The following is a 14,429-nucleotide window of genomic DNA, read 5'->3' on the forward strand; positions in this document are numbered from 1 at the left end:
AATTTAACTGAGTGACTGATTGCCTTTTTCTCTTTGGAATTAAAATAAGACTGTATTTTTTGTAAGTCTGTTTACAATTTGAAAAACTGTTTTGGCTATTTTTTTTGTTTAGTCTATCGATGGTGTCTTGCATTCTTTTAAATTTGGAGACATGCCACCAAAAGGTCGGGGTTAAACAGTAGCATTCTGGCTGTCTATTGGCCAGTTTTCAGGCTTTGTTGGGTGGGGGGTGGGGCTGTTTTTAGGTTAGTTGTTTTTTTCCTCTAGACTGATAAACTACAAATATGCCTGAACTGTCGTCATATCCAGCTCCTCTGAACTTTTTTTCCTCTTCCTGTTTATGAATCTCCTTAGCAACAAGGTTAACTCTTTACATACCATATGTTTCTTCTAGTCTCTTAAAATGGATAAGATGATTAATTTTGTTACATGGAATACAAATGGCTTGAATAATCCAATTAAGCATAAGAAGATCTTTAAAGTTTTTCATAGACTGAACGCTCAGATTATTTTTGCGCAGGAGACTCATATCAGGAAAGAGGATAATCAGCACTTTTTTAGATTTTGGAGAGGTTAAGAGTTTCATTCTAACTCACAAGCAAAGGTGAAAGGAGTCTCTATTTTTATAGACTCCTCAATTTCATTTGTTCATCATGAAACAATTTCAGACCTGAATGGTAGATTTTTAATAATTACTGGCTTACTTCATAACAAAAAAGTTGTTACGGCTAATGTTTATGCACCTAATGTGGATCATCCTGAGTTTTTTAAACATTTATCTGCATCTTTTCCTAATTTAAACTAATATATGTTGATTATGGGTGGAGATTTTAATTGTTGTTTAAACCCTTCGATAGATAGATCTGTGTCGAATCTTGCACTTCCTAACAAATCCGCTGTTTTTATCAACTCCTTTTTAGTTGATTCTGGAATTTTAGAAGTTTGGAGATTTCTACACTCAAATGATAAAGAGTTTTCATTCTTTTCTCATGTTTATCAGGATTGATTACCTTTTTCTTGACGCACGATTAGTTCCACTTGTTACTGACTGTAAGTACAATGCAATTGCCATTTCCGATCATGCGCCATTGAAATTATCAATTAAATTAGTGGACGTACCCTCTGGTCCTAGACAATGGCGACTCAATCCTTCTTTATTGCAAGATTTAGACTTTGTCCATTTTATTAAAGAACAGATTTCCTTTTCCTTCTCAACTAATTTTACTGAAGAAATTTCCAGTGGGATATTATGGGATACTTTTAAAGCTTATATCCCCAGTCAAATGATTTCATACTCTGCCGGACTGAAAAATCAAACTAATAATTAATTATGTATATTGGCAGATAAGATTAAAGAAATCGATAAAAAATACTCTGATGTTCCTAGTTTGGAGCTCTATAAAATGAGAACAGAACTTCAATTACAACAGTTTATTATTAACATCTCCAATTGAAAATCAATTACTCAAAACCAAAAGTCAGTTTTATATACATGGTGATAAATCTGGTAAATTGTTGGCCAACAAACTGAAAGCTGTTTCAACTAAACATCAGATTATTAAAGTTCGTAAACAAGATGGTAACTACACAGTAGACCATGATCAAATTAACAAATCTTTTCAAGAATTTTATACTTCTTTTTATCAATCAGAATCTCCTGAGGATTCTACATTAATGCACGAACTTTTAAGGAATTTGAAGACTCTGAAATTATCAGTTAATGAACGTTTATTATTAGATGCACCCATTTCAGAGGAAGAAATAAAGCAAGTAATTTTTTCCAATGAATTCAGGTAAAACACCTGGTCCTGATGGGTATGCGATTGAACTTTTTAAATCCTTTTCTGACCTTCTCTCTCCCTGGTTAGGTAAAATTTTTAAAGATGCCCTATCAGTGGGTAAATTACCACAATCTTTTTATGAAGCAACTATTTCTTTAATTCTTAAAAAGGATAAAGATCCCACTGAATGTGCATCTTATAGACCTATTTCTTTATTGAATGTGGATTCTAAAATTTTTTCCAAAATATTGGCTTCTAGACTGGAAAAGGTACTTCCACAAATTATTTCTGATGACCAGACAGGATTCATTAAGAATCATTATTTGCATTTTAATATTATGAGGTTAATGAATATTATATATACCCCTTCATTCCAAATTCCAGAATGTGTTATTTTGTTAGATGCCAAGAAGGCGTTTGATAGAGTCGAATGGGAATATTTATTTAACACGCTTGAGAAATTTAATTTCAGTTCAAATGTCATATCCGCGATCAAATTGATTTACCACACACCTATGGCTTCAATACTTACTAATAATCAAAGATACCCGTTGTTCAGGCTTTTTTGAGGCACTAGACAAGGCTGCCCTTTGAGTCCTTTATTATTTAATATTGCTTTGGAAGCTTTGGCAATTGCCATTTGGGATTCTTCTAACATATTTGGTATTACTCGTGGAAAGGGGACTCATAAGATATCTCTTCATGCAGATGACCTGTTACTTTATGTCTCTAACCCAGAGAAATCTATCCCTGCAGTATTATCACTACTTGCTCAGTTTAGTGTTTTCTCTGGTTATAGATTAACTCTTAATAAGAGTGAACTTTTCCCATTAAACATGCAAGTCCCAATTTATAGGCAATTACCACTTAGATTAGTGACTGATTATTTTTCGTACCTGGGTGTTAAAATTATCAAGAAACACAAGGACTTATTTAAAGTGAACTTTTTACCTTTAATTAATCATGTTAAACAATTATTTACTAAATGGTCCCCATTCTCTTTATCATTGATTGGCCAAATTAATGCAGTTAAGATGAATATTTTACCAAAATTTTTGTATCTATATCAGGCGATTCCAACTTTTATTTCAAAATCCTTTTTTGACACTATTGATTCCAAAATTCTTTCATATATGTGGCAGAATAAAAACCCAAGGTTAAGCAAGAAATATTTACAAAGATTAAAAAAGGATGGTGGTATGGCTTTGCCTAATTTTAGATTTTACTATTGGGCAATTAATATTAGATACTTCATTTTCTGGGCACAGGGTTTAGATGTAACTCATTGTCCCTGTTGGGTACACCTTGAGTGTGAATCAGCGCAAGGATTTTCATTAGTTTCTATTTTAGGAGCTTCATTCCCTTTTGCACTTACTAAATTGAGTAAACAAGTGACTAATCCAATAGTTAAACATACAATACGGATATGGTTTCAATTTCATAAATTTTTTGGATTGAATAAATTTATCAAGTCCTATTCAACCTAATTTTTTCTTTCAACCATCTAGAATTGACTCAGCCTTTTCCTTATGGAAAATGAAGGGTATAACATGTTTTCGAGATTTATTCATTGATAACTGTTTTTTGTCTTTTGAACAGTTGTCTAATAAACACAATCTGCCTAGATCACATCTTTCTTCCATATTTACAGATCAGAAATTTTTAAATAGTTACTTTACCTTCTTTTCCGACACCATATAAAATTGAAATTACGGAAAAAATTTTAGGTTTTAATCCTTATCAGAAGGGCCTGATAGCAATAATTTATGATCGGATTATGAAAATACGTTCAGAGAAACTTGATAAAATTAAGAATGAATGGGAAAGAGAACTTCAGATACTTTTACCTACAGAGACATGGAAGAAAGTTCTTCAATTAGTTAATACATCTTCTATGTATGCTAGGCACTCTTTGATACAGTTTAAGGTGGTTCACAGGACCCATATGTCCAAGGACAAGTTAGCCCGTTTTTATCATCATATAAATCCTATACGTGACAGATGTAATTCGAAGGTGGCTTCCCTGACACATATGTTTTGGTCCTGTCCCCTTTTGGAAAAATATTGGAAAGATATTTTTAACATTATTTCATCTGTATTGAATATTGATTTACAGCCTCATCCTATTACTGCAATTTTTGGGTTACCAATGATGGAATCTCGCCATTTGCTTGTCTGCTTGTCGTATGATCGCCTTTGTCACGTTAATGGCCAAGCGATCCATTTCGTTCAAATGGAAGGATCCAATACCTCCCACCACTTTTCAGTGGTTTTCTCAAACCATAGCATGTTTAAATGTAGAAAAAATTAGGAGTGGTACTGTTGATCCTTCGCTTAAATTTGAGGAAGTCTGGAGTCCATTTATTCAATATTTCCATATGATATAAGCAGACCTTTTTCAGATCCCTTTCAATAACCCTTGAATGCAGAGGAGCGGAGTTGACAACATAATAATTTGTTTTTGTTTTTAATTGAAGAAATATCAGTCCAGTTTTTTTTTTTGAAGTTTTTGGGTTTTGTTTTTGGTTTATTATCAATATATTTTTTGATTTGGGGGTTCTTCTTTCATATAATTAAATTTCCTTTCTTTTCAATCTTTCCTTTTGTATTTTTTAAAAATTTTATTAAGAGCGTGGTAACAGGGCCTTCCGGCCCAATAAGTCCACGCCGCCCACTTTAAACCCAAATTGACCTACCCATACGTCTTTTAGAATGTGGGAGGAAACCAGAGCACCTGGAGGAAGCCCATGCAGACACGGGAGAACATACAAACTCCTTACGGACAGCGACGGGAATCGAACTCCGATCGCTGGCGCTGTAATAGCGTTGCGCTAACCGCTACGCTACCGTGCCGCCCCCACGGTAATTATTAATTTGTTCACTTAATAAGAGAACGGGAGGTCTAGATTACTTTTTTTTACTCCTTGTGATTATATATATTAACCGTTATGATTGCTATCCTGATTTCTTAGCACCATATGTATAATTACTAATGTTATATATATTATTTTGTACTAATTTGAAAATTAATAAAAAGATTGAAAAGGAAAGTAATTGTGGTGAATTTTGGTGATGGTACACTGGTGGCAGAGAGAATGAATGTTTAGGGTGGTGAATGAGGTGTCAATCAATTGGACTGCTTTGTCCTGTACATTGCTGAGCTTTTTATGAATTGTTGGTGCTGCACTCATCCAAGCAAGTGGAAAGTATTCACATTCCTGACTTGTACCTTGTAATTCCAGGTCTTTCAAGTCTGTTCTCAAGCAGTCACTTACCTTCCAATCCAGGCGAATCTGCTCCAGGTCTTCCATTTCTGCCCAGAAAAAATCACTACCTTCCAGTCCAGGTGAATCTGATCCAAGTCTTCCGGGTCTGTCCTTAAGCAATCACTTACCAGATGGCTCCACTCCAGGACTTCCAGGACTGATGAGTTGCAGCCACTTACCTCGGAAGCATGGTAAGAGGGCTGGGCTGCAGGTGAGGCTGAAACAGCGTGGGTACAAGACCCCCCTCCCCAGCATACTACTAGCTAACGTCCAGTCCATTGAGAACAAAGTTGATGAACTCAGGTCAAGACTGACCCAACAAATAGAACTGAGGGATTGCTGTGTGCTATGTCTCACTGAAATGTGGCTGACACCAGCTTCACCTGACTATGCCATACAACCTGAGGGCTTCTCAATCCACCGAATGGACTGTACGGCGTCCTCGGGCAAAGTTAGAGGCAGAGGGGTCTGCTTCTTAATCAATAATTCATGGTGCTCAGACGTGACGGTCCTGGCGAGCTCCTGCTCACCCAGCCCGGAATATCTAATGGTGAAGTGTTGACCATACTACCTGCCACAGGAGTTCACTTCAGCTATCCTGATGGCAGGTCTACATCCCACGCCAGACGGACATGAAGCCTGCATTCAATGAACTGTACTCTGTAGTCAACAGCCTGGGGACAGTTCACCCTGAAGCCCTTTTCATCATTGCAGGTGACTTCAACAGGTCAACCTCATGAGTGTGTTACCAAAGTACTACCAGCATGTCTCCTGTCCCACCAGAGGCCCCAACACCTTTGACCATTGCCATACAACCACCAAAGATGTCCTCCGAGCCACTCCTCACCCTCACTTTGGTAAATCTGACCACCAGGCTGTTCTCCTCCTCCCTGCATACAAACAGAAACTGAAACGGGAGAACCCAGTACAGAGAGTCGTGCAGTGCTGGTCTGAGGAAATAGATGAGCTTCTACGTGACTGCTTTGAGTCAGTGGACTGGTCCATGTTCAAAGACTCAGCTGCCAGCCTCGATGAGTATGTCACCACCATCATGGACTTTATCAGCAAGTGTGTTGAGGACTGTGTACCAAAGAGGACAATACGGGTGTTCCCAAACCGGAAACCATGGATGAACCGGGAGATCTACTCCTTACTGAAGTCTAGGACTGCAGCATTCAAATCAGGTGACCCTGACCTTTACAAGAAATCGAGATACGACCTCTGTAAAGCTATTAGAGATGCCAGGAGACAATACCAGCCCAAAATTGAGTCCCAGACCAGCCATCAGTTGTGGCAGGGCTTACATGCTATAACGGGCTACAAAACGAAGTCAGGCAGCATCGCTGACAGCAGCGCATCCCTTCCTGATGAGCTTAATGCACTTTTTGAACAGAAGGGGAGTGGTTTGTCACTACTCACCCCGACAACCTCCAATGCACCTGAACCCACAGTCACCATTGAGGACGTAAGATCAGTCTTCCAGAGAGTGAACCTGAGGAAAGCATCTGGCCCGGATGGTGTCCCTGGCAGTGTCCTTGGATATTGTGCTGATCAGCTGGCAGGGGTATTTGCAGACATATTTAACCTCTCCCTGCTTCAATCTGAGGTTCCCACCCATTTTAAGAAAACCACTATCATCCCATTACCTAAGAAAAACAATGTAACGTGCCTTAATGACTACCGCCCAGTGGCTCTGACATCCACCATCATGAAGTGCTTTGAGAGGCTGGTCATGGCACGCATCAACTCCAGCCTCCCGGAAAACCTCGACCCACTGCAATTTGCCTATCGCCGAAACAGGTCTTCAGTGAACGCCATCTCCCTGGTGCTACACTCATATCTGGAGCATCTGGACAGTAAAGACACCCAAGCTAGACTATTATTTATTGACTACAGCTCCGCCTTCAATACTATAATTCCAAGCAAACTTGGAATTCACCAAATCCTGAGACTTGGGACTCAACATCTCTCTCTGTAACTGGATCCTTGACTTTCTGACCAACAGACCGCAATCAGTGAGGATAGGCAGCAACACCTCCAGCATCACTATTTGCAACACTGGTGCCCCACATTGCTGCATCCTCAGCCCTCTACTCTACTCCCTAATGGTGAGTCCAAAGATGTGCATGGCAGGGGAACTTGGCAATGGTAAAGCCATTGGTTGATGATTAGACTCTGCCTTGTTGGAAATGGCCATTGCTTGCCAATTTTACCTGTCAGTTAGCAGCAAATGCCTGAATTTTATCTGGATGTTGCAGTTTGCAGGCATGGACAGTTTCACTTGTGAATGGAATTGAATATTGTACAATCATCAGCGAACATCCCCTCTTCAGACCTTATGATGAAATGGTTGGATATAAAACACTGTCCTGAAGCACTCTCACGGTTATGTCTGGAATGATTGCCCCAGAACAACCACAATCATCTTAGAAACATAGAAAAACTACAGCACAATTCAGGCCCTTCGGCCCACAAAGCTGTGCTGAACATGTCCCTACCCTAGAAATTACTAGGCTTACCCATAGCCCTCTATTTTACTCAGTTCCATGTACCTATCTAACAGTCTCTTGAAAGACCCTATTGTATCAAAAGACCCTATCATATCAAAGAAGCCTTCTTTTGTGTAAAGTATGACTCCAGCAACTAGAGTGGTTCCTCCCTGATGCTCATTGACTTCAATTTTACCAAGGCACCTTGATATTATACTTGGTCACATGTTGCAATGATGTCAATGACAATCACTCTCACCTCACCTCTGGAATTCAGCTCTTTGGTCCACTATTGGACCATGGATATGAAGATGTCTACAGCTTAGTCTTAGAGTCACACAGCAATACATCTTTGCAGACCATCCAGCGCCCATTTATTCTAATTGTTCAGATCTGATTCTCTTGCATATTGACTTGGCCTGATTACCTTGATTTTTTTCTCAAGTGCCTGCAAGAGCATCTTTAGCAATAACTTTTAATATTTTCCCTTTGACAGATCTTAACTTGCTTTCTGTTTCCTTCTCTTTAAAGAACAGGGAACATCTTCCTTCTATTGAGACACAAGAGACTGCAGATGCTGGAATCTGGAGCCACAAACAAACTGCCGGAGGGGCTCAGCGGGTCAGGCAGCATCTGTGGAGGGAAACGGACAGTCGATGTTTTGGGACATGACCTTTCATCTGGATCAAATGAAGTCCAAGTGAATGGTCTTGACCCAGAATGTTGACTGTTCATTTCTCTTCGCAGAAGCTGCCTGACCCGCTGAGCTCCTCCAGCATTTTGTTTGTTACCATCTTCGTTCTATCCCCAGATCAGAAGTGACTGCAGCATGTTCAATTCCATTTGCAATTCCTCAGCAAAGGAAGCAGTCCATGCCTCCACACAGTAAGATTCACACATGAGCTGGTATGCGACAAGTACGATTCACACCAAAACATAATGCCAGGCTATGACAATCTCCAACAAATAAAGAGCCAAATCACCTAAATTTTACATATAAGATATTTAATTGGGGGAAACTGAATTATGAGGCTATAAGGCGAGAACTTGGGAGTGTAAATTGGGGTGACATTTTTGAAGGGAAATGTACTGTGAAGATGTGGTCGATGATCAGGGATCTTTTGCAGGATGTTAGGGATAAATATGTCCCGGTGAGGCAGAGAAGGAATGGTAGGGTGAAGGAACCGTGGGTGACGAGAGAGGTGGAATGACTAGTTAGGAAGAAGAGGGCAGCGTACATAAGGTGTAAGCAGCAAGGATCGGACAGGGCTCATGAGGAATATAGATCAGCAAGGAAGGAACTTAAGAAAGGGCTGAGGAGAGCAAGAGGGGGACATGAAAAGGCTTTGGCGAGTAGGGTTAAGGAGAATCCCAAGGCTTTTTTCTCGTACGTAAAGAGCAGAAGGATGGCTAGGGTAAAGGTAGGTCCGATTAAAGACAAAGGTGGGAGGACGTGCCTGGAAGCTGTGGAAGTGGGTGAGGTTCTCAATTAAAACTTCTCTTCAGTATTCACCAAGGAGCGGGGTCTTGATGATGCTGAGAACAGTGTAGGTGAGGGTAATGTTCTAGAGTATGTAGATATTAAGAGGGAGGATGTGTTGGAGCTGTCAGAAAATATTAGGACAGATAAGTCCCCGGGGCCTGACAGAATATTCTCCAGGCTGCTTTGTGAGGCAAGGGAGGAGATTGCTAAACCGTTGGCTAGGATCTTTGAGTCCTCGTTGTCAATGGGGATGGTACTGGAGGATTGGAGGGTGTCGAATGTTGTCCCTTTATTCAAAAAAGGTAGAGGGATAGTCCAGGGAATTACAGACCAGTGAGCCTTACGTCTGTGGTGGGTAAGCTGTTGGAAAGGATTCTAAGAGATAGGATCTATGAGCATTTGGAGAAACATGGACTGATTAGGGACAGCCAGCATGGATTTGTGAAGGGAAGATCTTGCCTCACAAGCCTGATAGGGTTCTTTGAGGAGGTGACCAGGAAGATCGATGAGGGTAGTGCAGTAGATGTGGTCTACATGGATTTTAGTAAGGCGTTTGACGAGGTTCCACATGGTAGGCTACTTCAGAAGGTCAGAGGGCAAGGGATCCGGGGAAGCTTGGCCGTGTGGATTCAAAATTGGCTTGCCTGTAGAAAGCAGAGGGTTGTGGTGGAGGGAGTGCATTCGGATTGGAGGGCTGTGACTAGTGGTGTCCTGCAGGGATCAGATCTGGGACCTCTACTTTTTGTGATAGTTATTAATGACTTAGATGAGGGGGTGGAAGGCTGGGTTAGCAAGTTTACAGATGACACAAAGATCGGTGGTGCTGTGGATAGTGTGCAGGGCTGTAGAAGCTTGCAGAGGGATATTGATAGGATGCAGAGCTGGGTTGACAAGTGGCAGATGGAGTTCAATCCAGAGAAGTGTGAGGTAGTACACTTTGGAAGGACAAACTCCAAGGCGGAGTACAAGGTAAATGGCTGGATTCTGGGCAGTGTAGAGGAGCAGAGGGATCTGGGGGTTCATATCCACAGATCACTGAAAGTTGCCCCGCAGGTGGATAAGGTAGTTAAGAAAGCTTATGGGATGTTAGCTTTCATAAGTCGAGGGTTCGAGTTTATGAGCTGCGAAGTGATGATGCAGCTTTACAAAACTCTGGTTAGGCCACACTTAGAGTACTGTGTCCAGTTTTGGTCACCTCATTATAGGAAGGATGTGGAGGCGTTGGAAAGGGTGCAGAGGAGATTTACCAGGATGCTGCCTGGATTAGAGAGTATGGATTATGGGGAGAGACTAAAGGAGCTAGGGCTGTTCTCATTGGAGAGAAGGAGGATGAGGGGAGACATGACAGAGGTATACAAGATATTGAGAGGAATAGATAGAGTGGACAGCCAGCGCCTCTTTCCCAGGGCGCCAATGCTCAAAACAAGAGGACATGGCTTTAAGGTGTCACGAACCAGCAACAAAAGAAACACACTGAGCATGATTCAGTGTTAAAAACTATTTTATTAATTACTACTTATGATAATACGTAAAATAAAAGTAAAAATGTTAGTATGTTAGAATTCAAAAATGTTAAACCTCGAACGTTAACCCCAAAACTAAACTCGTCGTGTGTGTGTGTGGCAAAGTCCCAAACTCCAAGTTCCGGAATGGTTCTTAAAGTTCAGTTCCGCAAGCCATAAGGTGAAACATGAGCAAGGGCTTCTTCAACAACCACCCTTGTCAGAAGATAAGATGTAGATGTAGAAAAACATAGAGAGAGTACATACGAAATCCAAATGTTCCACGATGGAACCCAAACGACACTTCAGTGTTTACTCGGTAGTGACTTCCTCACCCCGAAAAGCATCAGAATCGTGGTCGTCCACACACAAATACCTGTTTCCCTCTACAGGTCAGCAACAAAGTGAACTCCACCGGTCCATCGATAGAGAAAACAAGCAGGCTGGTGTCTCTCTCCCTTCTCTCTCCTTCTTCTCCTTCCTTCTTCAACCACGTCATTACGTCCTTTATCTTCTATTGACGTAAGCACGCCCCACACACACACACTCTCTATCTTAAAGGGACTTTCACTGAGTCCATAACACCTCCCACCTAAAAAAAATTTTTCCCAAGAAAAATTCAACCGCGCATACAGTTAGTAATGTTAATAATTATCATGCTACACAACTACAGACTATCAGATTAGTACAGATACATGTTTCCCATTTAACATCGGGAAAGACAATCAGCAATCACATTATCTTTGCCTTTAATGTGAGTTATCATGAGATCAAACTCTTGCAAAATTAAACTCCAGTTTAACAGCCTTCTGTTCTTGTTTTTGACTCGGCTCAGAAACACTAATGGGTTATGATCTGTATATACAGTCAATGGTTTCTGAGCGGTGCAAACATATACACTGAAATGTTGCAAGGCTAAAACAAGCGACAGTAATTCTTTCTCTATGGTGGAATAATTCTTTTGATGCTCATTAAATTTCTTTGAAAAGTAAGCTACCGGATGGTCAATATCATCAAGGTCACCCTTCTGCAACAACACAGCTCCTACAGCTTCATCACTGGCATCTACTGCTAATGAAAATGGCTTTTCAAAGTCAGGTGTTTTGAGCACAGGATGGTAGCATAAAATGGCTTTCAACTTCTCAAATGCTTCTTGACAAGAATCTGTCCAAACAAACTTTACTCCCTTCTTCAGAAGATTAGTTAGGGGAAGAGCAATATCAGCAAAATTTTTACAAAATTTTCGATAATATCCAACCATTCCCAAAAATCTTTTAACAGTCCTCGTACCTGTGGGAATAGGGAACTCAGATATTGCTTGAACTTTTGCCTGAACAGGAGCTTGCTTGCCTTGACCTACAACATAACCAAGATACGTCACAGTGGCATGGCCAAATTCACTTTTAGCCAAGTTAACTGTAAGGTTAGCCTTGGAAAGTCTTTCAAACAACCTTTCTAACGCAGAGATGTGATCTTCCCAAGTATCATTCCCAGTCACTAAGTCGTCAATGTAGGCATCTGTATGTTTTAACCCATGAATCACTGAATTAATCATTCTTTGAAATGTTGCTGGAGCATTTTTCATTCCAAATGGCAAAACATTGTATTCATACAATCCAGAAGGGGTTACAAAGGCTGAAATCTCCCTTCCTCTATCTGTTAATGGAACACACCAGTACCCTTTTAATAGGTCAATCTTTGTAAGAAATTTTGCCTTTCCCACTCTATCTATGCAATCATCCACCCTAGGAATAGGGTAAGCATCTGACTTCGTTACAGCATTCACTTTCCTGTAATCTGTGCAAAATCTAACAGTTCCATCAGGTTTAGGTACAATAACACAGGGCGAACTCCAATTTGAAGTAGAATGTCTAATAATATCATTTTCCAACATGTACTTTAGTTTCTGATCAACAAGTTTACTTTTTTCCACATTCATTCGATAGGGGTGTTGTTTGATTGGTTTTGCATCCCCAACATCAACATCATGGGTAATTATCGATGTTCTGTTTGGAACATCTGGGAACAGATTTTTAAATTTTTAAAATTAATTCTCTCATCTGTTGTTTTTGTGAAACTTGTAAATGGTCCAACTTCGTTTCAAGGTTCTCCAGGATATTTTGGTTTTTTAGTTTCGATGGAACAATATTTGGTCTAAATTGGCCTTCCTCAACATCAACATCAGGCATTCTAGAAACCACCTTTACATCATCCACCAAGGCCACAACTGAATCCCTCTCATAATAAGGTTTTAGCATGTTTACATGACAGAGTTGTGTTTTCTTGCGTCTATCTGGTGTTTTGATTATATATGTTAGATCAGTCACTCGAGATTCAATAACATAGGGTCCAGAAAAACGAGATTGCAATGGATTATTTTGGCTAGGGAAAAATACCAACACTTTTTGCCCCACTGCAAATGTCCTAGGCCGAGCACATCTATCAAAATATGTCTTCATTCTTATCTGGCTGGTTTTCAAATTCTCTCTCGCTGGCTGGCAGACTCTCTCCAACCGAGTTTTAAATTTTTGGACATAGTCCAACAGACTCAAGTGAACTTCCTCATTAACCCATTGCTCTCTTAACAACTCCAAAGGTCCTCTCATCCTATGTCCAAATACAACCTCAAACGGACTAAATCCTATTGACTCCTGGATTGATTCTCTAACAGCAAACAAAAGTAAATGAATACCTTCGTCCCAATCCTTTGTGTTTTCAAAGCAATAAGTCTTCAGCATATTTTTGAGAGTAGAATGAAATCTCTCCAGAGCTCCTTGAGATTCTGGGTGATATGCAGATGATACAATCTGCTTTGCTCCCAGCTCATAGACTATTTGTTGAAAAATTTTTGACATAAAATTACTACCTTGATCAGATTGGATTTCTTTTGGCAAACCAAACAAGGTAAAAAATTTTACAAGAGCCTTTGACACCGTCTTGGCCTTAATATTTCTAAGGGGTATTGCCTCTGGAAATCTAGAAGTGGCACACATGATGGTTAACAAATACTGATTTCCAGTCTTAGACTTTGGTAAGGGGCCAACACAGTCCACAATCACCTTCGAAAAGGGTTCACCAAAAGCAGGAATTGGCTTCAAAGGAGCCACAGGGGGTTTTTGATTTGGTTTACCTACCATCTGACATGTGTGGCAGGTTCGACAAAACATCACCACATCTTTTCTCAAACCAGGCCAATAGAATTGTTTCAAGATCTTCCCTACAGTTTTATTCACACCAAAATGACCACCCAAAGGCATACTATGGGCCAGGTTTAAAATCTCATCCCTATAAACTTTTGGAACAACAACCTGATGAATAACTTCCCATTCCTCAGTAACAGGAACATGAGGAGGTCTCCATTTCCTCATTAACACTCCATTTTTGACATAGTATCCAATTGGCACTTTTTCAATCTCCTCACATGAGAGTGCTTTTTCTTTCAATTCTATCAACTCAGGGTCCTTTGTCTGTTCCACCATAAAATCCTTCCTCTTCAAAGACAAATCTTTAAATTCAGGCTCACTATAAGGATGTTGATCCTCCAGTGAAGACAGAAAAGTCTCAGATAAGGCATCATAATTTTCTTCCTGTTTAGGACTGTCACAAGGAACCACATCAGACTGCACCGGACTGTCTGTCTTGGCTAATTCTCTAGCTCTAGCTCGAGTCACCGCACATGATGGGTAAACATCTGGATCATTCTCAGACTCATCAATCCTTGGTTTGGTTGTTAACCGTACCACAGGATCACTTTCTCCATCTGCAAGGTCATTTCCCAATAACAAAGAAACTCCTTCCACTGGCAAACTAGGTCTTATCCCTACCTCGACTGGTCCTTCTACGAACTTTGACTTTAAAATCACCCTGTGTAAAGGGACAGACATGGTGTCATCTGTAACGCCTCGTAG

This window comes from Pristis pectinata, chromosome 1, assembly GCF_009764475.1.
Source record: "Pristis pectinata isolate sPriPec2 chromosome 1, sPriPec2.1.pri, whole genome shotgun sequence".
Classification (NCBI taxonomy): domain Eukaryota; kingdom Metazoa; phylum Chordata; class Chondrichthyes; order Rhinopristiformes; family Pristidae; genus Pristis; species Pristis pectinata.